Raw genomic sequence first — 26,080 nt, forward strand, 5'->3', positions numbered from 1 at the left:
TCCGATTCTTATGTGTATAGTAAGTTAACTTCAGCGTAACACAAGTTAATCTGTGCAGTATTGTGTTTGCAGCAAAACGAGGCGTTGGTGGTGTGTCCCGTACAGGTGCAAAAGGTGAACACACCGAGAAAGCGGCTGCATCTGGAACGAGGCTGTTCGTATATCAGAGGAGGGTGGATTTACTAGTTCTATCTTTAAAACTTGATTTGGAACTCAGCTATATTTTACGTTAATTGTGGATCCAAAATACGTATATTTATATACTGTTTCCATAAAAGCATATATATAAATCACGATTAAGCTAAGTCTCGATTGAGTATAAAGATTAAGGGTAAATGAAGTCTGAGCCGTAGTTTTGAAAGTGAGTGCACGAGATTTTCATACAGCTTAGAGTAGCTGGAGCACAATTTGATATCAGATGCGCGGGAGTGCTGAAAATAGGGAATTCTGTGAGCTCTTGAAGGGACTCAATTTTTTGAAGAGCAATTTATGGCAAGTTTTCTTTTCTCGCACCATGTTTTATTCACGATAAACTATTTGAACAGCATTGGCTCCTGGTTAGATAAAGTTCCTCATACTAGAATTCAAATAGTTCCATGATCTTGAGGCATTTCTGGAGACTGAGTGAAATATCCATGAGATATTTCAGGCAGTAGACTATAGCTGATAGGTTGACAACCCTCTCTCAACCCTACAATCCCCAATCACCCCCTCACTTTCCATGGTTTGCATATTCCATGCTGACTCATGTACATGCACACAAAATCCAGCCTATTAAGGAACACTTCTAGGACTGAATGAAGGTGAAATGTAATTCTCCACAGTTGCCCAATAGCTTAGAAAAGCATACCATACTGAACAACGGATTCCTAGAGAAGTTTCCCACTTTATCTTTTCAGCTTCCTCACTTCTTCTAACCTTAGAAACTTAAACAATTTTTGCAAATTATCCTTTTTCAACTACTTACTTCTCCTTTTTGTCCCTACTTGCCAAACTACTGCCCATTGGCTTTCAGCTATCCCAGTCTTAATTGATAAAAATCCCCTTTTAAACCTATTTTCCACGCCACTTGTAGCTCCTCTTTAATATGTTGCTTTTACCTTATTTTGCTGCCCACACTATACAGCACTCATTCTAATGCCTTCTCCTGTGGATGAGTATTATTTTTTTGGTGATTTTCTTACTACAAAGCACCTTTGACTAGGTTACATTGTAAACAAATTTGTTATAAAACAAATATTTTTATTGATAAAATGAATAAGGCAATGAAGTAGCAATACTAATAAAATCTACCGATATTGGATTAATTGTCCATATTTTCAAGTTTCCTGTCTCCGTTGTTTCTTAAAAAAGCAAAATTAAAATTGCAACTTTCTAATCTAGAATCTGTGAAATTTTGAAAAAATGGCAATCAGTACACCCAATACTTTTTCACAATATGGAGCACAGATGATCAATTCTTGGGAATTCATCCAGTCCCATTAATTTCTTTAATACTTTTTTATAAACCAATGGTAGTGTCTTTCAGCTGCTCATTTTCAGTAGCACTGTGTTTACTTTCTCCAGCATTTCAATGAGAATATTTTGAATTGCATTTGTCTACTTTCTCTACCCTTTCCTTTTTTCCACAATGTAAATTTCCTCCTTTCTCCAAGAAACCCACACGAATGTTTATTAAATTAAAATATCTAAAGAAGCTTTTATGGTCTGTTTCATGATCTTGTTAGATTTTTCTTGCTTTCTAATTTTATTTTCGTTATCATAGTCATTGTTTGCTGAATGCAGATTTTTTCCAATCCTTGGATTCACTGCTCTTTTCTGACAACATTAAAAGCATTTGTTTTGGTTTCTGATACTCTATCTCTTTTGTAAGCCCCAGTCAGACCACTTTTCCTGTTGGAATTTTGTGCCTTAAAAGGATATGCTGTATATCTGTTCAAAACAGTACATCCATTTAAATGTTAGCAATTGTATGTGTACTGTCATACCTATTAATCTAGTTTCCCAAAATACTAAAGTCTGCTTACACTTTGGACCTACTCAGTTTGCTCTTTTTTTTAACTTAATGATCCTAGTTATTTGTTGAACTAAATCGCTCTCAATCTCAATTAAAATTGATTATTTTATGGTCCCTCTTTACTAAAGACCCTTTACCTGTGTAATAGTACATTAAATATTAATATTGGTTGTAATATAGCCTGTTCCCCAGTTGGGTGCTCAAAATATTGACCTAGAAAATGAAATATACACCATGATCCAGAATTTTACTGTAAGTTTGGATTTCTCTGTAGGTTTAGGTTTCCTATTACTGTCCCCATGTTGTAGTTGCTTCATGATCTTACTCTTGGGTCTACAATAGATCTAAGTTTAGTGAAGGCTGGTGTCAATACAACTCTGACAATGCACTGGCACTTTTTTTCCAATCTTTCTGACTGCAATACTAATTCTTGCCTCCAACAAATTTGCCATGGAAATAAAGGTAATTTTAGGATCAGATGGAACTACAGAAATTACACTGCAAAATCAAGGTCACATGAATCTAGGTAGCTAAGGTAGTTTTTTTGATGCTGTTTACAAGTTATCATTGACTTGTTCATAAAAGTGCACGAGAAGATGGGCATTCAACGTCGCACAAGACAAAGTTCCCAGAGATTCAGGTAAAGACCGTGGAAGCACCTCATATTTTGGGAGAAACCCTTCAACAAAGGGAGATATTGATAAAGAAATACACTAACACAGTCCTTGATTGATTGATGGCATACAGGTGTTTGAAAGTCAAGACCTCAGAGCAGGCACAAAACTCATGGTGTATGGATAGCAGTGATCCCTGACTGCCAGGAGCTTCCATGATCCGCCATAGACTTCTCAAGGCACTGGATAGGTATAACAAAGTCTTCCAGATTCACTGAAAGGATAAGCATACCAGTACTCTCCCAGGTCAATAACCCCAGAATTTACAGCCTAATTACACTGTTACATTTTTTGGACAGGTTGTGTTGATTGCATACTGGACACAAGATTCTCAAAACACACTGTGTTTCCACTTTCATTCTTTGTCTGCATCTATAATCCACCTGTTTCTGTCTTTCAACTCCAACACCTCCACTCCCCCACTTGGATCAATCTGTTTGTTATTCTTCAACCCTCCTCAGTTCAACCATCACCCACTTCCCCTGTCTCACTACTCCCTTTTTTCTCCTTGTATTGGCTGTCTTTGCTCTTCACTCTTAGTTCTTTTGCAGAGGGTTGTTGGCAATTCCTCATCATCCACAGATGCTGCTCAGCCTACGGAGTTTCTCTAGCAAGTTATTTATTGATCTATATTTCTGCATTTGCAAGATCTTGCATTTCAAAACTTTATTTTCATTTCTTTTTTTCTTTTTCCCAGCTTCAGTCAAGGAACAATCTTATATTTCAGCACAATATTTTCCACTTAGGCCATTTGGTACAGTGAGTTTGCTCTGCCATTTCATCATGGCTGATCCATTTCCCTCTCAACCCCAATATCCTATCTTCTCCCTGTAACACTTCATGGCCTAAATAATCAAGAATATAACAAACTTTTTCTTAAATATACCCAATGATTTGGCCTCCACAGCCATCTGTGGCAATGAATTCCACAGACTCACCACCGCCTGGCTAAAGAAAATCCTCTTTATCTCCGTTCTAAATGGATGTCCCACTATACTGAGGTACGTGGCTCCCCACCATAGGAAACATCCTCTCCGCATCCACTCTATCAAGGCCTTTCAACATTCAGTAAGTTTCAAAGAGATTTCCCCTCATTCTTCTGAATTCCAGTGAATACAGGCCCAGAGCCGTCAATCAGTGCTCATATGGTAACCCTTTCATTCCATAAATTATTCTCATGAACCTTCTCGGAACCTTCTCCAATGTTAGCACATCCTTTCTTAGATAGCAGGCCCCAAACTACTCACAATACTCCAAGTGAACCCTTAGCAGTGCCTTATAAAGCCTCAACATTACATCCTTGCTTTTATATTTTAGTCCTCTCGAAACGAATGCTAACATTGCATTTGTCTTCCTCACCACCAACTCAACCTGCAAATTAACCTTTAGGGAACCCTTCACGAGGACTCCCACGTCCCTTCACACCTTAGATTTTTAAATTTTCTCTCCATTTAGGAAACAGTCTACACTTTTATTTCTTCTACCAAAGTGCATGACCATACACCTCCTGACACTGTATTCCATCAGCCACTTCTTTGTCCATTCTCCTAATCTGTCTAAGTCCTTCTGCAACCTCTGTTTCCCTTTTTCCTCAACACTACCTGCCCTTCCACCTATCTTCGTACTGTACACAAACTTGGCCACAAAGCCATCAATTTCATCATCCAAATCACTGACATATAACGTAAAAAGTGGTCCCAACACAGATCCCTGTGAAACACCACTAGTCACTGGCAGCCAACCATAAAAGGCTTTGTTTATTCCCATTCTTTGCCTCTTGCCAATCAGCCAATGCTCTAGCCATGTCATCTTTCCTGTCGTACCATGGGCTCTTAACTTGTTTAGCAGCCTCATGTGTGGCACCTTGTCATAGGCCTTATGAAGATCCAAGTACACAACATCCACTAACTCTCCTTTGCTTGGGGTACCGCTTTGTTGAGCACCTCCGCTCTGTCCACCATAACAGACAGGATCTCCTGGTTGCCACCCACTTTAACTCTGCTTTCCATTCCCATTCAGATATGTCCATACATGGCCTCCTCTACTGCCATGATGAGGCTAAACTCAGGATGGAGGAGCAACACCTCATATACCGTCTAGGTAGCCTCCAGCCCCTTGGTATGAACATAGAATTCTCCAACTTCCGGTAATTCCCTCCCCCTCCCTTCCCCTATCCCTATTTCACTCTGCCCCCTCCCCCAGCTGCCTATCACCTCCCTCATGGTTCCACCTCCTTCTACTACCCATTGTGTTTTCCCCTGTTCCTTCTTCACCTTTTCTGCCTATCACCTCCCTGCTTCCCCTCCCCCACCCCTTCATCTTTCCCCTTACTGGTTTTTCACCTGGAACCTACCTGCCTTCTCCTTTCCACCCTCCCCCCACCTTCTTTATAGGGTCTCTGCCCCTTCCCTCTTCAGTCCTGACGAAGGGTTCCGGCCCGAAACGTTGACTGATCGTTTCCACAGATGCTGCCCGACCTGCTGAGACCTTGTGAGTGTCTCCTTTGTCTATCCTGCTTGTTATTTCTTCAAAGAATTCCAAAAGATCTATCAGGCAAGATTTTGTTTAAGAAAACCATGCTGACTTCAGCCTATTATATCATTTGCTTCCAAGTACTCCAAAAGCACATCCTTAAAAATTGATTCCAATATCTTCCCAACTAGTGATGTCTGATTAACTGGCCTATTATTTTCCTTTCTTCTGCCTCCCTCCCATCTTGAAAAGTGTTGTGAATATTGCAATTAATAGTCCTCCGGAACCATACCAGGATCTACTGATTGTTGAAAAGTCATTACTAATGCCTCCACAATCTCTTCAGCTACCTCTTTCAGAACCCTGGGATGTTGACCATCAGGTCAAAGTGATTTAGCTACCTTCAGATCTTTCAGTTTCCCAAGTACCTTCTCCCTAGGAATGGCAACTTCACTCACTTCTGCCCACTCATACTAGCATACTGCTAGTGTCATCCACCGTGAAGACTGATGCAAAATACTTAATCAGTTTGGCTGTCATTTCTTTGTCCCCATTACTCCCTACAGACATCATTTTCCAGTGGTCCGATATCTACACTTACCTCTCTTTTACTCTATATCTGAAGGAACTTTGGGTATCCTCTTTAATATTATTGGCTTGCTTACCTTTGTATTCCATTGTTTTCCTCCTTATGACTTTTATTAGTTGCTTTCTATTGGATTTTAAAATCTTCCCAATCCTCCAACTTCCCATTAATTTTTTGCTCTATTATATGTCCTCTCTTTGTCTTCCCTTGTCAGGCACGATTGTGTCATCCTGCCTTTAGAATACTTCTTCTTTGGATGTATCTATCCTGTGCCTTCTGAATTGCTCCCAGAAATTTCAGTATTGCTGCTCTGCTGTCATCCCTACTAGTGCCCTCTTCCAATCAACTTTGACCAGCTCTTCTCTCAAGCCTCTTCAATTCCCTATACTCAACTGTAATACTGATACATCTGACTTTAACTTCTTCCTCTCAAATTTCAGGGTGAATTCTATCATATGATCACTGCCACCCAAGGATTTCTTTACCTTAACAATCTCCAATCAATTTCGGTTCATTGCACAACACCTTATCCAAAATAGCAGATTCCCTATTGGGCTCAACCATGAGCTGCTCAAAAAAGTTACCTTGTAGGCTCTCTACAAATTCTCCCTTTTGGGATCCAGCACCAACCTGATTTTCCCAAGAATTCTATATTCTATTGAAATCTCCTATGACTATTGTAATATTGCCCTTTCAACTTGCCCACAGTTTGGAGGCCTCTATATGTTTCACATCAAGGTCTTTTTACCCTTGCAGTTCCATAGCTCAAGGCATCTACACCTGTCATCTCTTTTTAAGGATTTCCTTTCATTTTTTTAACCAAAAGGGCTACCACACCCAAGTTTCTTTTAAAGTTCTCAGAAAGTACAGTGAATTTTAAAATTAAAAATAATTATATGTTACACTATTTTTCTGTAATAATTCAAAGTCACATTTATTTCTGTAAAAAATTATTCATAGTAAAATATGTCAATATAACTTAAAACTTCTATTTATCTCATGTTATCATTGTGACAGATCCAATTTTGTAAGGTGAGATTTCATTTTCTTGTATTGATATTTAAAAGTAAAAGCCATTCATTTCATATATTTATTTTTCTAATCGTTCTTTACACCTAAATTGTAAACCCAGTTTATATGAATCTAGGTAATTGGGTGGTAGCCCTGTAATTAATGCTAGAAACCATGTTTTTTTAAATAATACTTCTTATATAAGATTTGTTTCTAATCAGTCAACCATGTGGCAGCAACTCAATGTATAAAGGTATGCAGACATGGTCAAGACGTTTCAGTTATTTGTTTAGACCAAACAGCAGAATGTGGAAGAAATGTGATCTAAGTGATTTTGTTAGTGGAATGATTGTTGGTGCCAGATGGGTTGGTTGAAGTATCTCAGAAACTGAGAATGGTGCGAAAAGCGAAAAACATCCAGTGAGCAGCAGTTCTGTGAGTGAATATGCCTTATTAATGAGAGGTCAGAAAAGAATGGTCAGACTGTTCCAAGCTGACAAAAATTTGATAGTATCTCAAATAGCCACATGTTACAACTGTGGTGCGTAAAAGAGCATCTCTGAATACACAACACATTGAACCTTGAAGTGGATGGGCTACATAAGCAGAAGACCACACCATGTTCCACCCCTGTACCTAATAAAATGTCCACTGATTGCATCAGTATTTGAGTGTACAAAGACTGATTAAGGATAATCAATATGGCTTTGTGCATAGTAGCTCATGTCTAACCAATCTTACTGAGTTTTTTCAAGGAGGTTATCAGGAAAGTTGTTACAGGAAAGGCTGTGGTCATTGTCTACGTTGATTTTAGCATTGCCTTGAACAAAGTTCTGCATGGGATGCTGGTCAAGAAGGTTCAGTTGCTTGGCATTCAGGATGAGGAACTAAACTGGATTCAACATTGGCTTCACTGAAGAAGCCAGAGGGTGGTATTAGATTGGCACACTAGCTGAAGGCCTGTAATGGTGTGCCGCAGGGATAAGTGCTGGATCCATTGTTGTTTGTCATCTTTATCAAAAATCTGGATAATAATCTGGTAAACCATGATTACTTGGTGTTATCCAGCAAATTTGTGGATGACACCAAGTTTGGGGGCATAGTGGGCAGCAAGGAAGGCTATTAAAGTTTGCAGTGGGATCTGGAGCAGCTGGAAAAATGGGTTGAAAAATGGGCAGATGGAATTTAATGCAAACAAGTGTGAGGTGTTGCACTTTGGGAAGACAAACCAAGGTAGGACATGCACAGTGGATGACTGCGCACCGAGGAGTGTGGTAGAACAAAGGGATCTGGGGATACAGATCCATAATTTCTTGAAATTGGCATCACAGCTAGATAGGGTTTTAGCACATTGGCTTTCATAAATAAGAGTATTGAGTTTAGGACTTGGGATGTTATGTTTAAGTTGTATAAGACGTTGGTGAGACCAAATTGGAGTTTGTGTATAGTTTTGGTCACCTACCTACAAGAAAGATATCAATAAGATTGAAAGAATAGAGAGAAAATTTAAAAGGACGTTGCAGGAACTTGAAGACCTGGGAAGATCAAATAGGTTAGGAATTTATTAGGACCTTAGAATATTTTTGACAAGAACAGGCCATTTGGCCCAACAAAGCTTGCTAAATTCCTATTCACATAGTCAGTTGCTTGCATAGTACATCAGGTTGCTCTCTTCAATTAACCGTAGCCTTTAGCCAAGAGCAGATGTCATCAGGTGATGCCCAACCTTCAAAGAGTGTTTTAACCCTTAACCACCACACTCTCCATTTAGTGGGTCAGCAGTGGTGGCCAAGTCACTGCCCATCTACTCAACTTTTCTGCCTGCTCCATATCCAGCAAGAGGCTCTTTCTGCTTCCTTCCCCATCCTGCAAGCTGCTTGGTTCTTGCTCTTTTCATTGGCCCAGCGCAGACAGCAATCTCCATGCTGACCTTGCTTGGAACCCACTACAGCCACTCTCCATGGGAAAGAGACACATCTACTATCCTTTGTCTCTGCACTCCTGGATTAAGGACTGGTATTTCAGGGCGTTCCTCTCGTAAGCCTCCTCACATCCTTCCTCCTATGGTACTGTGAGCTCTACCAGGATGATTCTCTTGTCTTAACATAGTACAATGTCTGGTCAAAATGCGGTTTGCACCACCTCCAGGAACTGCAGTTTCCTCCCATATCAACTCTCCTCTCCCACGATTTGGCAGCTTGCAGCAGATTGGATTTAGGCCTCTTTGATATGACTGCTTTGGCTCTCTCCTTGATGAAAATTGATGCCCTGTTTGCCTCTTTGCCAGCTGGTTTCTTTTTACACCTCTCCTGCTCCAGGGTGTCAGCAAGGGACAGCAGGACGTTTTGTGGTGCCACCTATACTGTCCTTGTGTTAAAGCTGTTTTGCATTCTGACAGTATGTGCCAGTGAACCCCGCTAACCACAAAGCTTGCAGTTAGGGTCCTTTCTCGCCCTCATGTATGCAGTTGTGATGGTGTAGGGACAGTGTCATACATGGATCGCAGAAGAAAAGAAATGAGAAGGGCTCAGGTCTCCAAAGCTTTGCCCAATGATCTTGCTCTTGGGAAGATCCCATTTTGTCCAGGCGCCCTGTGATCCCAACTCCACTGCCTTCGATAACCGTGGTTCTGTTCCACTGCCTTGACCATGTCACACCTATCCTTTGCACTTGCACTCCACCATCATTGGAAGTGTGCAGAGCCAAGGCCTTGCTGTCCCAGGCATGGGTTGCCGATGAAGTGTCTCAATTGCAGGGGCTCACTGCCTGGTCTACAGCTGAGTTGGCAAGCCCACTTTTGGCCTGATCTTATTGTAACTCCTTGATTTATTAGCTTGTCATTGGAGCTCCTTGTTAACCAAACTCTACCCTTTGCCAACTCGAACTCCTCCACTACCAATGACAATGGAAGCTGTAGCTAGCCTGATCTTATGTAGGGCCCAACAGAAGAAAAATGTGTGTGTTGGGGGGGGGGGGGGGCCCAGCCAGCTCCAGAGGTGTTTGTTAACATTCCTCTCTATGCCTTCTACAGTGGTTATGGGGAACTTGTACACTGAGAAAAGCCAGAGCAGTCTTGGTAGAAGACTATGTTGGTACAATTTACCAGGGAGTCTGACTTTGTCAATCTTCTTCAGCCATTCACTCTTCAGTCTGCTTTACAGTGTCGGTGCTGTTGGCGCTGTCTGCCATTGCTGCATTAAGCCACTTTCCAGGACATTTTACTGGGTTGTCCTCTATGGATGGAATGACTTCTCCTTGTACTTGAAGACTGAACTTGCTAGTAACTTTGCCCTTTTTGATCACCATGCATCTGGACTTCCTGGCCTTGAAAGTCATCCTAGCCCAGATAGCTATGTTGTCCAGGGCTTCCAATACCCATCTTGCTTGGACATGGGTTATAGTGGTCACTGTGATGTCATCCATGAACCCACGTATTGCGGGTTGTCAGGTGCCAGGCTCCTGGGGTTACGTCTGCTGCTGCTGATATGAGGAGGTTCATACCCATGACAAACGAGATGGTACAGCCGGTTGGAATCACTTTTTGGAGGTCTTACCACTTGGTTGTAAAGTAGGCTAAAGTGAAGCATAGCTTGTATCTTCTTAGGTAGCTAGTGATCATATCTTGCATTACTGGCAGGATATGGTAGTGGTCCAGGCCAATCTGGATGAGAAAATGTAGAATTGATCTGTTGGCATTGGCTAGGTCTAACCCGACGACAGTTAGGTCACCTTTCTTCTGCCTTGCCTCATGGATCAATTGGCTGATTCCTGAGGTGTGTTCAAGGCACCCAAAAAAACCCAGCATGCCTGCTTTCCGGATGGATGTGTTGATATAGTGGTTTTCCATTAACTAAGTGGTCAACCTCCATGCAAGCACTGAAAAGAATATCATGCAATCCACACTAAGGAGGGAGGTTGTCCTAAACTGGGTGATTGTAGAAAAATCTTCTTCCTTGGGAACAGAGCATCCTTCAGCCATTTTCTAGCTTGGCAGGATAGAGGCTTTGGTCTAAATCTTCCTCATTATCTTCCACAACCTCCAGAGGATTTTTGTGTATTTCTTATATACCTTGTAGGGTATACCACTTGATCATGGGGCAGTAGATGGCTTCGCTCTCTTGATGATATCCTGGACCTCCTGCCATGTGAGCTCAGTTGCTGGGATTCTTGGTTAGGGGACTTCTGGATTGAATTCTAGTCCTTGATTTGTACGGGGATTGCTGTGTGATTCCTGCAGAAATTCTTACATCTCCTGCTTAGAACAGGTTAACATGCCAGATTTTTGCGGCTGAGAAGAGCCCTGGTGAACCTGAATGGGTTTCTAACAAACTGCGTTCTCCTTCTCCCTTTCTCCCTTCTTTGCTTTCACAGCTGCTCCTCCCTCCTGAGCTTGCGCAGCTGTTCCCGCAGTTTGCTGATTAGATCTTTGGCACCTTCTGTTTTGTCAGGTGAACTGTTTCTGAATTGTTTGTTCAGGGTCTTCATCTCGCTTTTCAGATGCTGAATCTCCATTTCCCTCCTGTTTGATTTTCATGACGGTTCAAGATTCCCACTTCATCCTCATTGGGCCAAATTTTTCGTTAGCAAAGTTGAACACTATGGCAGAGAGGGAGTCAATTTTCCTGTAATCAGTTTCTGCCAATGTAGCATCCAAGATACAATCCTGATCGTCATTGAACTGCTTCCAAAATGCATTGTCTGATGATCTAGGCCACCTGATCCTCTCCTGAGATGAATGGTCACTTGGTCCCTTCTCTGGCACTGGGGCGGCTCAGGTGTGGAGAGATCTTCAGCTCTGTGGGGTGGTTCCTGGTCGGAGTCTCCATCGTTTCATTGGATGTTGGGTCCGTGCGTTGCACTTGGGTCGCCTTTGTTCCATAACTGCACCTGCTTTGCTGTATCTTGAGGCCTTTGATGATTTTGCAGATTTTGCCGCAATGGCACTTTGCAATGAATGCCTCCCCAGTCAGGGGTGTTTTCCTGAGGTTTCTCTTTATTGTATTTCAGTCCTGGTCATTGTCGTTACGTACATCCTATTGAGTCTCTCATCCTCCCCACTTCTCGGGAGACTCTGGGGGTATTGCATATTTTGTTCACCCGTAGCTTGTATGGTGCCCTCTTGCAAGCACTGCACACAAAGTTGGTATCCTTGTGTGCTCGTGCCAGCCTTTCCTGGAGGGCAGCTGTCTTTCCAGCATCACCGATCTTTCTCGGTTGCCATCTAGTCTTTCCTGGAAGTCATTGGCGAACCAAATGTCGCTTACATCATACAGTGAGGTCCTCTCTTCAGTTACCTGAAGAGGTTACTCGACCAGGATGAGGTAACTGTAACCTTTGGCGAAGGGCAGATGTCATCAGGTGGTGCTCAACCTTCATAGAGTGTTTCAGCCTTTAACTCCTACACTCTCCAGTTGGCAAGTCAACAATGGTGGCCAAGTCACTCCCCATCTGCTCCTGACTTCCATCTCAACTCTTCTCACCTGCTCCATAACCAGCAAGAGGCCTTTTTGCTCTCTCCCCCATCCTATGACCTGTTTGATTCTTGCACTTTTCATCAAGTCCCAGCACAGACAGCAACCTCCATGCTGATCTTGCCAGGAACCCTCTATAGTGATCTCCACAGGGAATAGCCACATCTGCTATCCTTTGTCCCTGCACTCCTGGACTAAGGACTGGTACTTCAGGGCCTTCCTCTCATGCTCATGAGCCCCCTCGCATGCTTCCTCTCGTAAGCCTCCTTGCATCCTTCCTCTCATGAGCCTTTTCTCATCCTTCCTTCCATGGCACTGTGAGCTTTACCAGGATGATTATTTTCTTGTTTTTGATGGATCACAGTATGGTATCTGTTCAAAATGTGGTTTTCATCACCTCTGGGAACTGCAGCTTCCTCCCCACATTAACCCTCATCTCCCATCATTTCTCTCAACTACACAACTAGGGAGTTTGTTCAATGTATCCACAACTCACTGTGTAAAGAAATGCTTCCTGATGCTAGTCTGAAATCTCCTTTTAACCAGTCTCCACCTATGGCCCATGTCCTCATTGATGGATTAGTTTCTAAGTAAGAGCTGGCATCCACCTTACTTTTACCCGTAATAATTTTGAACCGTTCTGTCAAGTCTCCTCTCATTCTATATCAACTTGAACTAAAAAGATTTAATTCTTTCAATCTGTCTTCATAGCTCATACCCTGAAGATCTGGAATGAATCTTGTCACTCTTCTTTGAACTCCCTCCAGTGCCTTCACAACCCTCACACAATATGGAGACCACAATTGTAGACAGTTGTACAAAGTGTGGCCTCAGGAGCCTATTATACATCTTAAGGAGAACATCCCTAAACTTAAATTCCACTGAGCGCATTATATAGCCCAACATTCCAATAGTCTTCCTAATCACTTCTGTGCATTGTCTAGATGTTGATCGTGATGAGTCTATCAGGATGACCAAATCCTTCTTATACAGTTCACTTTCGAATTCAAGACACCCCATTGTATATTCATATCTAATATTTCTACTTCCTATGGTGCCTATAAAAAGTATTCCCCCCCCCCCCCCGGAAGTTTTCATGTTTTATTGTTTTACAAAATTGAATTACAGTGGAATTAATTTGGCCTTTTAATTTTACACTGATCAACAGAAAAAGACTCTTTCATGTTAAAGTAAAAACAGATCTCTACAACTACTATTACTACTACGTTGACTCAGGCCTAGGGGGCCGGTGTCAGGCACGATGACGGACTCTCCACTTCTGTTTCTCCCTCATCATGGTGTTCGGTTCATCTATATTAGCTGTCTTCTAGGAGCGTGTTGACCATAGTCTTGGGAGGGCACCCAGGGTTCATCCTGCTGTGCTTGGGCTCCCATATGATGACTAAGCTGGCAAGTAGCTCGGGGTGGTGTAGACAGTGCCCCGCTAGTTGCAGTCTTTTCACCTCGATTTTAGTGGTGAGCATCGGTAGGTTGTTATAGAGCTCGACGTTCGTCATGTGCTGTTGCCAACTAATGTCAAGAGCCATCTGGAGCATTCGTGTATAGCAACCATCTAGAGAGTTTTGCATAGTCTTGGTGAGTGTCCACGTCTCACATCCGTACATGAGAATGGACTCTATGACTGCTATGAAAATCCTCTTTTTAAGCCCTCTGGTCAGGTTCGACTTCCAGATTTCCTTCATGTTGTTCATAGCCCTCCACGCCAGCGCCTTCTGTATCTTTATGTCCTTCTCCGAACTCATCATTCTTGACCTGAGGTACTTGTAGTCAAAGACTTTCTTAATGGTATCATTCTCTTCGGTCTTGAGAGTACCTTCGTCGCAGTTAAACGCCATGTACTCTGTCTTTTTAGCGTTTAAGTGAAGTCCAACTTTATTGCACTCAATTTCCATTTTTGTCAGGAGCTGCCGTGCTTCCTCCATCTGGTCAGAGAGCAGGACTATGTCATCTGCAAAATCGAGATCTGTGAGTGTAACTAGCTGAGAGAATTAGAGAGATAGAAACTGCTAATGAAGACATGCAGCATAAAGAAGCATGGCGTCTAGTCAATGAGATCAGTAGACGGAAGAAGTCCCTATCAGGTCAAATAAATGGTAAAACAGCAGAGGACCATGTCCTGACATGGTTTACCCACTTTAAGAACCTGCTGGGAAGCCCTCCAATGATCACGGAAGAAGAAGAGTACATACCCACAATACTAATGCAAGTCGACATCGATGACGGCCCATTAACCATTGGGGAATGGAAGGAGACCAAATATGCACTCAAACAGGGCAGGAGTGCTGGACCAGATGGGATACCACCAGATGTCCTGAAGAACTGGGTCTGGACGACATCTTGCTGGACATATGTAATATGGCACTGATGAAAGGTGACAAACCAGAACAGTGGTCACTCTCAAACATTATCCCAGGCCCCAAGTCTGCATCCTTCACAAAGACAGATAACTATCGCGGTATCAGCTTGACCTGCATCTTAGCAAAGTTATACAATCAGATGATCTTGAACAGGATTCGCACCGCCATTGACCCTAAGCTAAGATTCAATCAGAATGGTTTTCGGCAGAAGCGCACAACAGTAATGTAAATACTTGCTCTCCAAAGGATCCTCAAGGAAATCAAGAACAACCTACCAGCCGTGCTTACTTACATCGATTTTCGCAAAGCTTTTGACTCCATTCACCGAGGTAAAATGCTGAAGATCCTGTAAGCTTACGGAGTGCCAGACCATCTACTGAGAACAATAGAATCCAGCTATACCAAAACCATGGCGAAAGTTTTATCACCAGACGGAGAAACAGCAGTGTTCGAGCTCCGAGCTGGTGTGCTGCAAGGAGACACTCTGGCACCGTGCATCTTTATAATCCTCCTTGATTACGCTCTGTGTCAAGCTACCAAAGATCATGACAAGCAACACACATCAAAGTTGCTGGTGAACGCAACAGGCCAGGCAGCATCTCTAGGAAGAGGTACAGTTGACGTTTTGGGCCGAGACCCTTCGTCAGGACTAACTGAAGAAAGAGCTAGTAAGAGATTTAAAAGTGGGAGAGGGAGGGGGAGATCCAAAATGATAGGAGGAGACAGGAGGGGGAGGGATGGAGCCAAGAGCTGGACAGGTGATTGGCAAAAGGGGTATGAGAGGATCACGGGACAGGAGCCCCAGGGAAAGGAAAAGGGGGAAGGGGGGAAGCCGAGAGGATGGGCAAGGGGTATAGTCAGAAGGACAAAAGGAGAGTGAGAGAAAGAATGTGTGTATATAAATAACGGATGGGGTACGAGGGGGAGGGGGGGGCATTAACGGAAGTTAGAGAAGTCAATGTTCATGCCATCAGTTTGGAGGCTACCCAGACGGAATATAAGGTGTTGTTCCTCCAACCTGAGTGTGGCTTCATCTTTACAGTAGAGGAGGCCGTGGATAGACATGTCAGAATGGGAATGGGATGTGGAATTAAAATGTCTGGCCACTGGGAGATCCTGCTTTCTCTGGCGGACTGAGCGTAGGTGTTCAGCAAAACGATCTCCCAGTCTGCGTCGGGTCTCGCCAATATATAGAAGGCCATATTGGGAGCACCGGACGCAGTATATGTGTGTTGCTTGAATTTCCAGCATCTGCAGAATTCCTCGTGTTAAAGATCATGACACGCTTGGTTTTACCATAAAACCGGGGTGAACTAAAGGGGTCAGACCAGCTACGCTCACAGATCTCAATTTTGCAGATGACATAGATCTCTACAAAGTGATCTAAATTAAATAATAAACATAACAATAAATAGTAAAACACAACAGCCACATGTCAGTTAACATCAGTTATAAGTGTCCAGTGCAAGTTAAAAGTGTCCAAAGCAGAGTCAGATGGAGCAGCTATTTAGCAGTCTGACTGTCTGTGGGAGGAAGCTGTTTAGTAGCCTTGTGGTTTTAGTTTTGATGCTCCTGTAACGTTTGCCTGATGGCAGAAGAACAAACAGTTCATGGAGAGGGTGTGAGGGGTCTTTAATGATGTACCGTGTCTTCCGGAGGCATCAACTCTGAAAGAGGTCTTGGACAGAAGGAAGGGAGACCTCAATAACCTTCTCTGCTCCCCTAACCACCCTCTGTAAGGCTTTTTTGTTGACAGCACTGCAGCTGGAGTACCAGGTTCTGATGCAAAAGGTCAGCACACTCTCAACCACGCCTCTGTAGAATATAGTTAAGATGTTAGTGGGGAGTGAAGCTTGTTTAAGCTTCCTCAGAAAGTGCAATCTCTGCTGGGCCCTTTTCACAATCCCAGTGGTGTTCCTGGACCAGGTGAGATTGTCCGAGATCTGCACCCCAAGGAACTTGATGTTTTCCATTCTCTCCACTGTGAAGCCGCTGATGCTGAGGGGTGTGTGCTCAGGCTGAGACCGTCTGAAATCAACGATCACCTCCTTGGTTTTGGTGACATTAAGCATCAAGTTGTTATCCCTGCACCAGCTCTCTAGGTGTTTGACCTCCTCCCTGTACATAGTTTTATCATTACAAATCTAAAGCACAAAATAATTGACTGCATAAGTATTCACCGCCTTTAATATGGCACACCACTGGTGCAACCAATTGGTTCTAGAAGTCACATAATTAGTTAAATGGAGATCTGTTTTTGGAGACCTGTGTGCAGTCAAGGTGCTTCAAATGATTATGGTAAAAATACCAGTTGCTGGTGAGTCATTATCTATGAGCTACACCAAAAATTACACCATGAAGGAAAAAGAACACTCCAAACAACTCCACAGAAAGCTTATTGAAAAGCACAAGTCAGGAGGTTGATACAAGAAAATTTCCAAGTCACTGAATTGGAAAACAGTTCAATTGGCGGGAGGAGAAGATGGCGGCGCGACGCAGCTCGCAGCGGCCACTTCGGTGGTGATGTCTGTTATTTGTCGGGTAGGGTGCCGTGCACAATCCTGATTTGATGGAGACAGACGTGAGAGCACTGAGGAACATCTGGTGAAACTTCTGAAATGCCTGCTTCGCTGCTGCTGCTACTGTGTGGTCCAGAATCTCCGGAGAAGGCTCTGAGTCCTCGGCTTTGCTTGTTGCTCGGCGGCCAGGGTGGAGTCGAAGCGCTCGGCAGAGGATGGTGCTCAGAGAGGCGGTGTCGGAGGGGCTGGTCGGAGGCTCGAAGTTTTCAGATGGGCTCAGAGTCCACTGCAGTTGGGTGCTTCCAATGGTGCTGCATCAGCAAGTTGGCGGCGCTTGGAGGGTCATAGCAGAGAGAGTTTCTCCCTTCTGCCGCCTGCATGAGATGATGAGTCTATCGGGACTTTGAGATTTTTTTTTACCGTGCCCATGGTCTGCTCTTTATCAAATTATGGTATTGCTTTGCACTGTTGTAACTATATGTTATAATTATGTGGTTTTGTCAGTTTTAGTCTTGGTTTGTCCTGTGTTTTCTTGTTATATCATTCTGGAGGAACATTGTATTATTTTTTAATGCACGCATTTCTAAATGACAATAAACGAGGATTGAGTGTCCTCATAATCTAAAACAAATCTAAAAAAGATATTGAAAGAATATGGAACAACTGTAAATCTGCCATATGTTGTAAGCCCTGGAAGGCTTGTGAAAGTAAAGGGTAAAATGAATTTAGCAAAATACGGGGCAATTCTGGACGAAAACCTGATACAGTGCGCGAGAAAACTGAGACATGGGAGAAGATTTATTTTCCAGCAGGAAAATGGCCCCAAACATAAAGCCAGAGCTACATAGGAATGGCTTTAAAACAACAAAGTTAATGTCTAGGAGTAGCCAAGTCAGAGCCCAGACCTCAATCCAACTGAGAATTTGTGGAAGGGCTTGAAAAGAGCTGTTCACTCACAATCCCCATGCAATCTGACAGAGCTTGAGCAGTTTTGTAAAGTGGAATGGGGAAAAATTGTAGTGTCCAGATGTGCAAAATTGATAGAGACCTATCCACATAGACTCAAGGCCATAATTGTTGCCAAAGGTGCCTCTGCTAAATGCTGACTTGAAGGGGGTGAGTAATTATGCAATCAATTATTTTGTGTTTAATAACTCTAATAAATTAAGACTAATTTGTAGAAATTTGCTTTCACTTTAATGCGAAAGTGTCTTTTTCTGTTGATCAGTGTCAAAAAAGCCAAATTAAATCCACTCTGATTCAATGGTATAAAACAATAAAACATGAAAACTTCCGGGGGGGGGGGGGTGAATGCTTTTTATAGGCACTGTATATGTAACACTTTACATTTACTTACATTATAATTCATCTACCATTTATCTGCCCACATCTGGAGTTTGTTTTGATCTAACTGTATTGATTCTGCTGTCTGAATGTTAACAACCTGTCCCCAGAATTTTGTGTCATTTGCAAACTTTACTAGTTTATTTGTTATGTGTTTATTCAAATCATTAATGTAAATTAAAAACATCAGCAGCCCCAATACTGAACCCTGTGGAACCCCATTTTTAACATCTTCTTGGTGTGAAAATGATCCTTTCACCATAACTCTCAAAAAATGCTGGTGAACGCAGCAGGCCAGGCAGCATCTATAGGAAGAGGTACAGTCGAGGTTTCGGGCTGAGACCCTTCGTCAGGACTAACTGAAAGAAGAGATAGTAAAAGATTTGAAAGTGGGAGAGGGAGGGGGAGATCTGAAATGATAGAAGACAGGAGGGGGAGGGTTAAATCTCTTACCATCTCTTCTTTCAGTTAGTCCTGACAAAGGGTCTCAGCCCGAAACGTCGACTGTACCTCTTCCTATAGATGCTGCCTGGCCTGCTGTGGTCACCAGCATTTTTTGTGTGTGTTGCTTGAATTTCCAGCATCTGCAGATTTCCTCATGTTTGCGCTTTCACCATAACTCATTGTTTTCTGTTTTTGAGCCAGTTCTGCACCCATTTGCATATCTTACTCTGAATCTTTACGTCCTGTCATTTGCGTATTAACCTCTTGTGGGTTACCTTGACAAAAGCCTTCTGAAAGTCCCAGTAAATGATATCAACCACTCTATTGTTATAAATTTTAGTTGCCTCTTCATAGAAATCCAGAGTAAAACATGTTTTCCCCTTTCTGAACCCATGCTGACTTTTTGCTAACATGCCTGTTCTTATCAGCTGCTTTTTCACCTCATTCTTTATTAAGAGGAATAGATAGAGTGGATAGCCAGCACCTCTTCCCCAGGGCACCACTGCTCAATACAAGAGGACATGGCTTTAAGGTAAGGGGTGGGAAGTTCAAGGGGGATATTAGAGGAAGGTTTTTTACTCAGAGAGTGGTTGGTGCGTGGAATGCACTGCCTGAGTCAGTGGTGGAGGCAGATACACTAGTGAAGTTTAAGAGACTACTAGACAGGTATATGCAGGAATCTAAGGTGGGGGCTTATATGGGAGGCAGGGTTTGAGGGTTGGCACAACATTGTGGGCTGAAGGGCCTGTAGTGTGCTGTACTATTCTATGTTCTATGTTCTATATAATATTTCCATTATTTTACCTATGATACACGTTAAGCTTACTGGTTTATAGTTACCAGGGTCAGTGCAATCACCCTTCTTATATACTGGGACAACATTAGCCTACTTCCATCAGTCTTCACTAATTTTTGAAAAATACATGTTAGAGGTTTGTATATATAATCACAGACCTCTTTAAGTACCCTTGGATATACGTTGTCTTCCCCTGGAGATTTATTTAACTTTCAGCGGAAGCAGGACTTCACTTCTTAAGATCTCAAAAACAATTAAAACAACCTTATTCTTCTCTACACTTACTGGCATATTGCTAACATCTTTCACAGGTAAATACTTTAGAAAAATATGAGTTAAGAGTCTGTCCTTCTCTGCATAACTTATCACTCCACCATTATTCCTAATACACTTCACTTCCCCCTATTCTTTTACCACTAAAGTATTGAAAAAAATCTCCTTGAGTCAATTTAGCATTATCAACATTATCCTTCTCATTCTGCCTTTTCACAATCCCAGTTTCCCTCGACTATAGCTCTCACATATTCATATGCCCTACAGTTAACATCATTACTATTTTTCTGTATTCCTTGTACAGCTGTCTTTTCAATCATTTTTTATGTATATTTTTATTCATCCATGAATTTGATTTATTGTTTTTATTGCTTCTCCTAACTTTCAGTATGACTATTTCCCGCACTGCATGTATTACCTCTCCAAATCAACCTAACTGTTCCTCTACTGACTCAATGTCAAGCAGTTCCTTTTAGTTTACCTTCTGAAGTCTTTGTTGCATCTGCACAAACTTTGCCTCTCTGAAATTCAGTTTAATGGCTTTGGTTTTTACTGGTATACTCTGCCAAAGAACCTCAAGACAATCAATGTTATGATCAACACACATTAAAGTTGCTGGTGAACGCATCAGGTTATGATTGTTTGTTCCTAAAGGCTCAACAACATCGGTACTCAAAATTCTATCCTGATTGTTACAGGCTATCAAATGAAGACAGGTCTCCCCTCTTGATGGTGCATTTACATACTGGGTCAAAAAACAATCATTCAATAACTTAGTGAATTAACTTTCCTGTAATCCATTATTCACTGGGTTCTCCCATTCAATATTTGGGAAATTAAAGTCTCCCCTAACTATGACATCACCCTCAGAACTTACTTTTCTAATATTCTGATAGAGTTGTTTATTAAAGTTACTATCAGCATTGGGTTGTTTATAACATACACCCAATGTTATTCCTTTATCCTTATAGCTTTCAATTCTCACCCAAATGTAAGTCTCGATTCATACCATATCATAAGCAGCCTCATGTTTAAATTTGCTCTTATGTATATGGCTACTCCTCCACCTTTAAGGTCTTGCCTATCTTTCCCAAGTATATCCTTTAATACTATATTCATTACCATCCTTTGTGGTCAGCCAGGTTTCAGTTATTGCTATTTTATCATGCTTATATGCACTTGCATATAATACTAGCATGTTTATTTTATTCTTAATACTTCTTGCATTTATACAGGCCATCCTCAGACTATCACTGATTTTTTTCATCCTATTCCGACCCATTTTTATATTTTTGAAGCCTATAATTGGTGTAACCCTCAGGCTCGCCCAGTTCGTGTTCATCTAGGGGAAAACAACCTTTGGCCCTGCCAAACTGAGAAATCACGTTTGTGTGGATGCTGTGCAATGTACCGCCCAGTTACAAACCCACAACGCAAAATATTAGACAGTACACCATATGCAATTAAATGATTGAACTTTATGAATCTTTATTGGAATATAGGGCTAGAAATGAAAATAACAAAAGGCCCCATTCAAGGAAAAGTCGAAAGTACACTTGGAGCTCATTCAGTCGCCATTCTTCCACCATTGATCTCCTCCGAGTGTCACTGACCTTCAGACCCTCAGATCCCAGTCCACTCTGTCTGATGGTCTACCAGCTCTCTGCACACGTCGTCCCTCTTCATCTCTCAACAAAGACCACGAAAAAATCTCCTTCCAGATTCACAAGACAGAGCAACAATCTCTGATTGGCTAACATGCATACCACAGTCCTGTTATCTCCCGCCATAACCCAGGCATTACTGCTACAGAGAAACCATTACCTCAGCAGTGAACATTACAGAGAAGCCATTACATTGGCCTTAGCAGTGAAACATTATAAAGAAGCCATTACATTAGCAGTGAATTGTTACAGCACGTTACATTGGTTTATGTCCTAATATGTTATTCTCCACTATAGAGTTTAAACAGTTGTGCCTGGCCTGTTCTAAATCCCCTGCCTGCTCCTGTTCCTTAGTTTAAATAGTCCTCAGTTGACTGAAGCATATGCCTGCCTAGTATATTAGTGTTGTTTGGGTTTAAATGCAATCCATCCCGGCAATTCAGGTTCTATCTGCCCCAAAAGGTGCCCCAATGTCCCATAAATCTATTCCCCTCTAACCCACACCATGATTTGAGCCAGGTATTAAACCTTCTAATCTCCTCCATCTTACCTTGACTGACACATGTCACAGGCAGAACTTCTGAGAAGACCACCTTGTCAGTTCTGTCCCTAAGCTTCCTACCTAACTCTTTAAATTTTACTTACAGAACTGACAGCCTGCCCTTACCCATGTCATTTGTTCCGATGTGGATAATGAGTACTGGATCCACCTCAGCGCTGGCCAGGAGCTTATCTACTTATCCAGGGAGGCCTCCTACTTGTACTCCTTGTAGGCAACACACCATACGAGACTCCTTGTCAGAACACACCTGTTTCTCAATGGCCCCTGATAATTGAGTCCCCTACTATCACTACTTCCATTTAATTGGGTTTAGGTTTAGAATTAGAGAGGGTCCTATGGGGCTTCTCAGTCCTGCATATGGCCTCAGAGGTTTCATGGTCATCATTGAGCATCACTAGATGTTCAAAGTGGTTGGGCATTTCTAACTCTGGAGTTGATGCCCCTGGACAGTATTCTCCGTAGCGTAGAAGACTGAGGGAGATTTGATACAGGTACACAAAATTACAAGGGGTATAGACAGGGTAAATACAAACAGCCTTTTTCCACTAATGTTGGGTAAGACTAGAACTAGAGGTTATGAGTTAAGGGTGAAAGGTGAAATGTTTAAGGAGAACATGAGGAGGAAATTCTTCACTCAGGTGAGTGTGGAACGAGCTGTCAGCGGAAGTGGTAGATGCAGGTTTGATTGCTATATTTAAGAGAAGTTTGGATAACTACATGGATGGGAGGGGTATGGAGGGCTATGGTACAGGTGCAGGTTGATAGGACGAGGCAGAATAATAATAGAGCATGGACTAGATGGGTTGAAGGGCATGTTTCTGTGCTGTGGTGCTCTATGATTGCATGACTGACGGCCTATCTAGGCCTTTCAATATTCAGCAGGGTTCAATAAGATCCCCCTCATTCTTCTAAACTCTATGCTCTTCAAACATTAATCCTTTCATTCCCAGAATCATTCCCTAAAACCTCCTCTGGACCCTCTCCTATGCCATCAATTCCTTTCTTTGATATGGGGCCCACAACTGCTCAAAACAATGCAAATGTGGTCAGACCAATACCATATAAATCCTAGACATTACATCCTTGCTTTTATGTCCTAGTCCCTAGAAATGAATAATAACATTGCATTTGGATTCCTTACTACCAACTCAATCTGTAAGCTATCCTTTAGGAAATTCTGCACTAGGACTCTTACATTTAATTAAGCCCCTTTGCATTTCCAAATTTGCTCCGTGTTTAGAAACTACTCTGCTTTTATTCCATCTACCAAAGTGCATGACTATACACTTCCCTACATTGTATTGCATCTGCCACTTTGTTCTTCCCCTAATATGTACAAGTCCTTTTGCAAATACCCTGCTTCCTCAACACTATCTGTGCTTTTGTAATATCTTCAACCTTGGCCACAAAGCCATCAATTCTATCATCCAGATAGATCATTGACATATAATGTGAAAAGTAGTGGACCAAAAGCAGACACTACACTACACGGAACACTACAGTCATCGACAGCCAACCGGAAACGTACTCCTTTATTCCCACTCTTTGTCTTTCGGCAGTCAGCCAATCTTCTGTCTATGCTAGTATTTCTCCTGTAATACCATGGGCTATTATTTTGTTTAGCAGCCTCATCTGAGGCACCTTGTCAAAGGCTTTCTGAAAAAACAAGAAAGCAACATCTACTGACACTCTTTCGTCTATCCTGCGATTATTTCCTCAAAGAATTCCAATAGATTAGTCAGGCAAGATTTCCCCTTAAGGAAACCATGCTCACTTTGGCCTATTTTATTGTGTAACCCCAAGTATCCCTTAATAATGGGTTCTAACATGTTGCCAACACTGAAGCCAAGTTAACCAGCCTATAATTTATGTGTTTATCCCTCTCTCACTTTTTAAGGGGTGGAGTGAAATCTGTGAATTTTCAGGCCTCTAGAATAATTTCGGAATCTAGTGATTGTTTAACCATCACTACTAACGCCTCCACAATCTCTTTAGCTACTTCTTTCAGAACCCTGGGATGTAGTCTACCTGGTCCATGTGACTTATCCATCTTCAGACCTAACAGCTTCCCTAGCACCTTCTCCTTGGTAGTAGCAACTACCTTTACTTCTGTCCCCGATACTCTTAAATTTCTGGCATGTTACTGGTGTTGTTCATAGTAAAAACTGATCTAAAATATGTACTCAACTTGTCCGCTGTTTTTTGGTCACCTATTATTCCTCTCCAGCATAGTTTTCCAGCGGCCTGACTTCCACTCTTGCCAGTCTTTCAGTTTATACTGAATATCTGAAAAAAAGCTTTTGTTTTATATTATTGGCTAGCTTACCTTAATATTTCATCGTTTCTGTCCGTATTATTTTTTCAGTTGTCTTTTGTTAATTTTTAAAGGCTTTCCGATCCCCTAACTCCCCACTAATTTTTGCTATTTTGTATGCCCTCTCATTTGCTTTTATGCTGTCTTTGACTTCCCTTGTCAGCTACGGTTGGCTCATCCTCCATTAGAATGTTTTTACTGCATTGGGATGAACCTATTCTGCATTTTACAAAGCATTCCCTGAAAATCCACAGATTTCTGCTTTAGCATCATCCCTACTAATATCCCCTTCCAAATACCATTGACCAGCTGCTCTCATGTTGCTGTAGTTAAAGTTCAAAAGTTCAAAGTAAAATTAAGTACATACTGTATATGTTAACATATACTCCCCGAGATTCATTTTCTTATAGGCATTCACCATAAATACAAAGAAACACAACAGAGTCAGTGAATAACTGCACACAACAAAGACAGAAAAACAAATAGTGCAAATACAAAAAGAAAAAATAAAATAATGGTTATAATTAATAAATAATAACTATTGAGAATATGAGTTGTAGAGTCCTTGAAAGTGAATCCATAGGCTGTGAAATTAGTTCAGTGTTGGCGTGAGTGAAGTTATCAACTCTGGTTCAGTAGCCTGATGGTTGAAAGGTAAGAACTGTTCCTGAACCTGGTGGTGTGGAAACTGAGTCTCCTGTACTTCCTTCCTGATGGCAGCAGTGAGAAAAGAGCACGGTGTGGATGGTGGCCTCAACTCAACTGTAACACTGATACATCTGATTTTAGCTTCTCCCTCTCAAACAGCAGGGGTGAATTCTATCATATTATGATCACTCCCTCCTAAGTGTTTCATTACCTTAAACTCCCTAATCAAGTCTGGTTCATTATACAATATTCAAACTAGAAATGTCTCTTCCCATGTGAGCACAGCCACAGGCTGTTCTAAAAAGTCATGTTGTAGGCATTCTATAAATTCCTTCTTTTGGGAGGCCTGCATACAACTCCCATCAGGGTCTTTTTACCCATCCAGTTTCTTAACTCTACCTACAAGGATTCTATATCTCCTGATCCTTTGTCCCTTCTTTCTAAGAAATTGATTTCATTTCTTAACCAACAAAGCTGCTCACCTGCCTATCCTTTCAAAACAATGTGTAGCTTTAGATGTTAAGCTTCCAGCTGTGACCTTCTTTCATCCATGACTCTATGATGTCCATAACAACATACTTGCCAATTTCTAGCTACAAGATCATCTACCTTATTTTGTATACTGCATGAATTTAATTATAACAGGACAAAAAGTGTTGCCTGAAATTAAATTCTTTTTCCTTTCTCAACTTATTATTTGTTATTCTGAAGAACTCAGTAACCTCTCGTGCACTCTCCTTCTTTTTACTTTATCCATACTTTTCCAAGATGTTGAACTGACCCTCTATTCTTTAGGTTAAAGCTTTATCCCTAGCCCTACTTATGCGATTCCACAGGATCTGGTTCAAGTGGAGCTCATCCTATCAGGACAGCTCCCTCCTTCCCCAATACTGGTGTCAATGTCCCA

General features: G+C 41.9%; 1 protein-coding gene across 1 annotated transcript in view; it reads right to left on the minus strand.

Annotated features, from left to right (window-relative positions):
- The window catches only part of ikzf2 (IKAROS family zinc finger 2), a 152,322-nt gene that overhangs the window by 113,374 nt on the left and 12,868 nt on the right, over positions 1 to 26,080 (minus strand). The window lies entirely within an intron of this gene.

This window comes from Mobula birostris, chromosome 6 (assembly GCF_030028105.1).
Source record: "Mobula birostris isolate sMobBir1 chromosome 6, sMobBir1.hap1, whole genome shotgun sequence".
Taxonomy (NCBI): Eukaryota; Metazoa; Chordata; class Chondrichthyes; order Myliobatiformes; family Myliobatidae; genus Mobula; species Mobula birostris.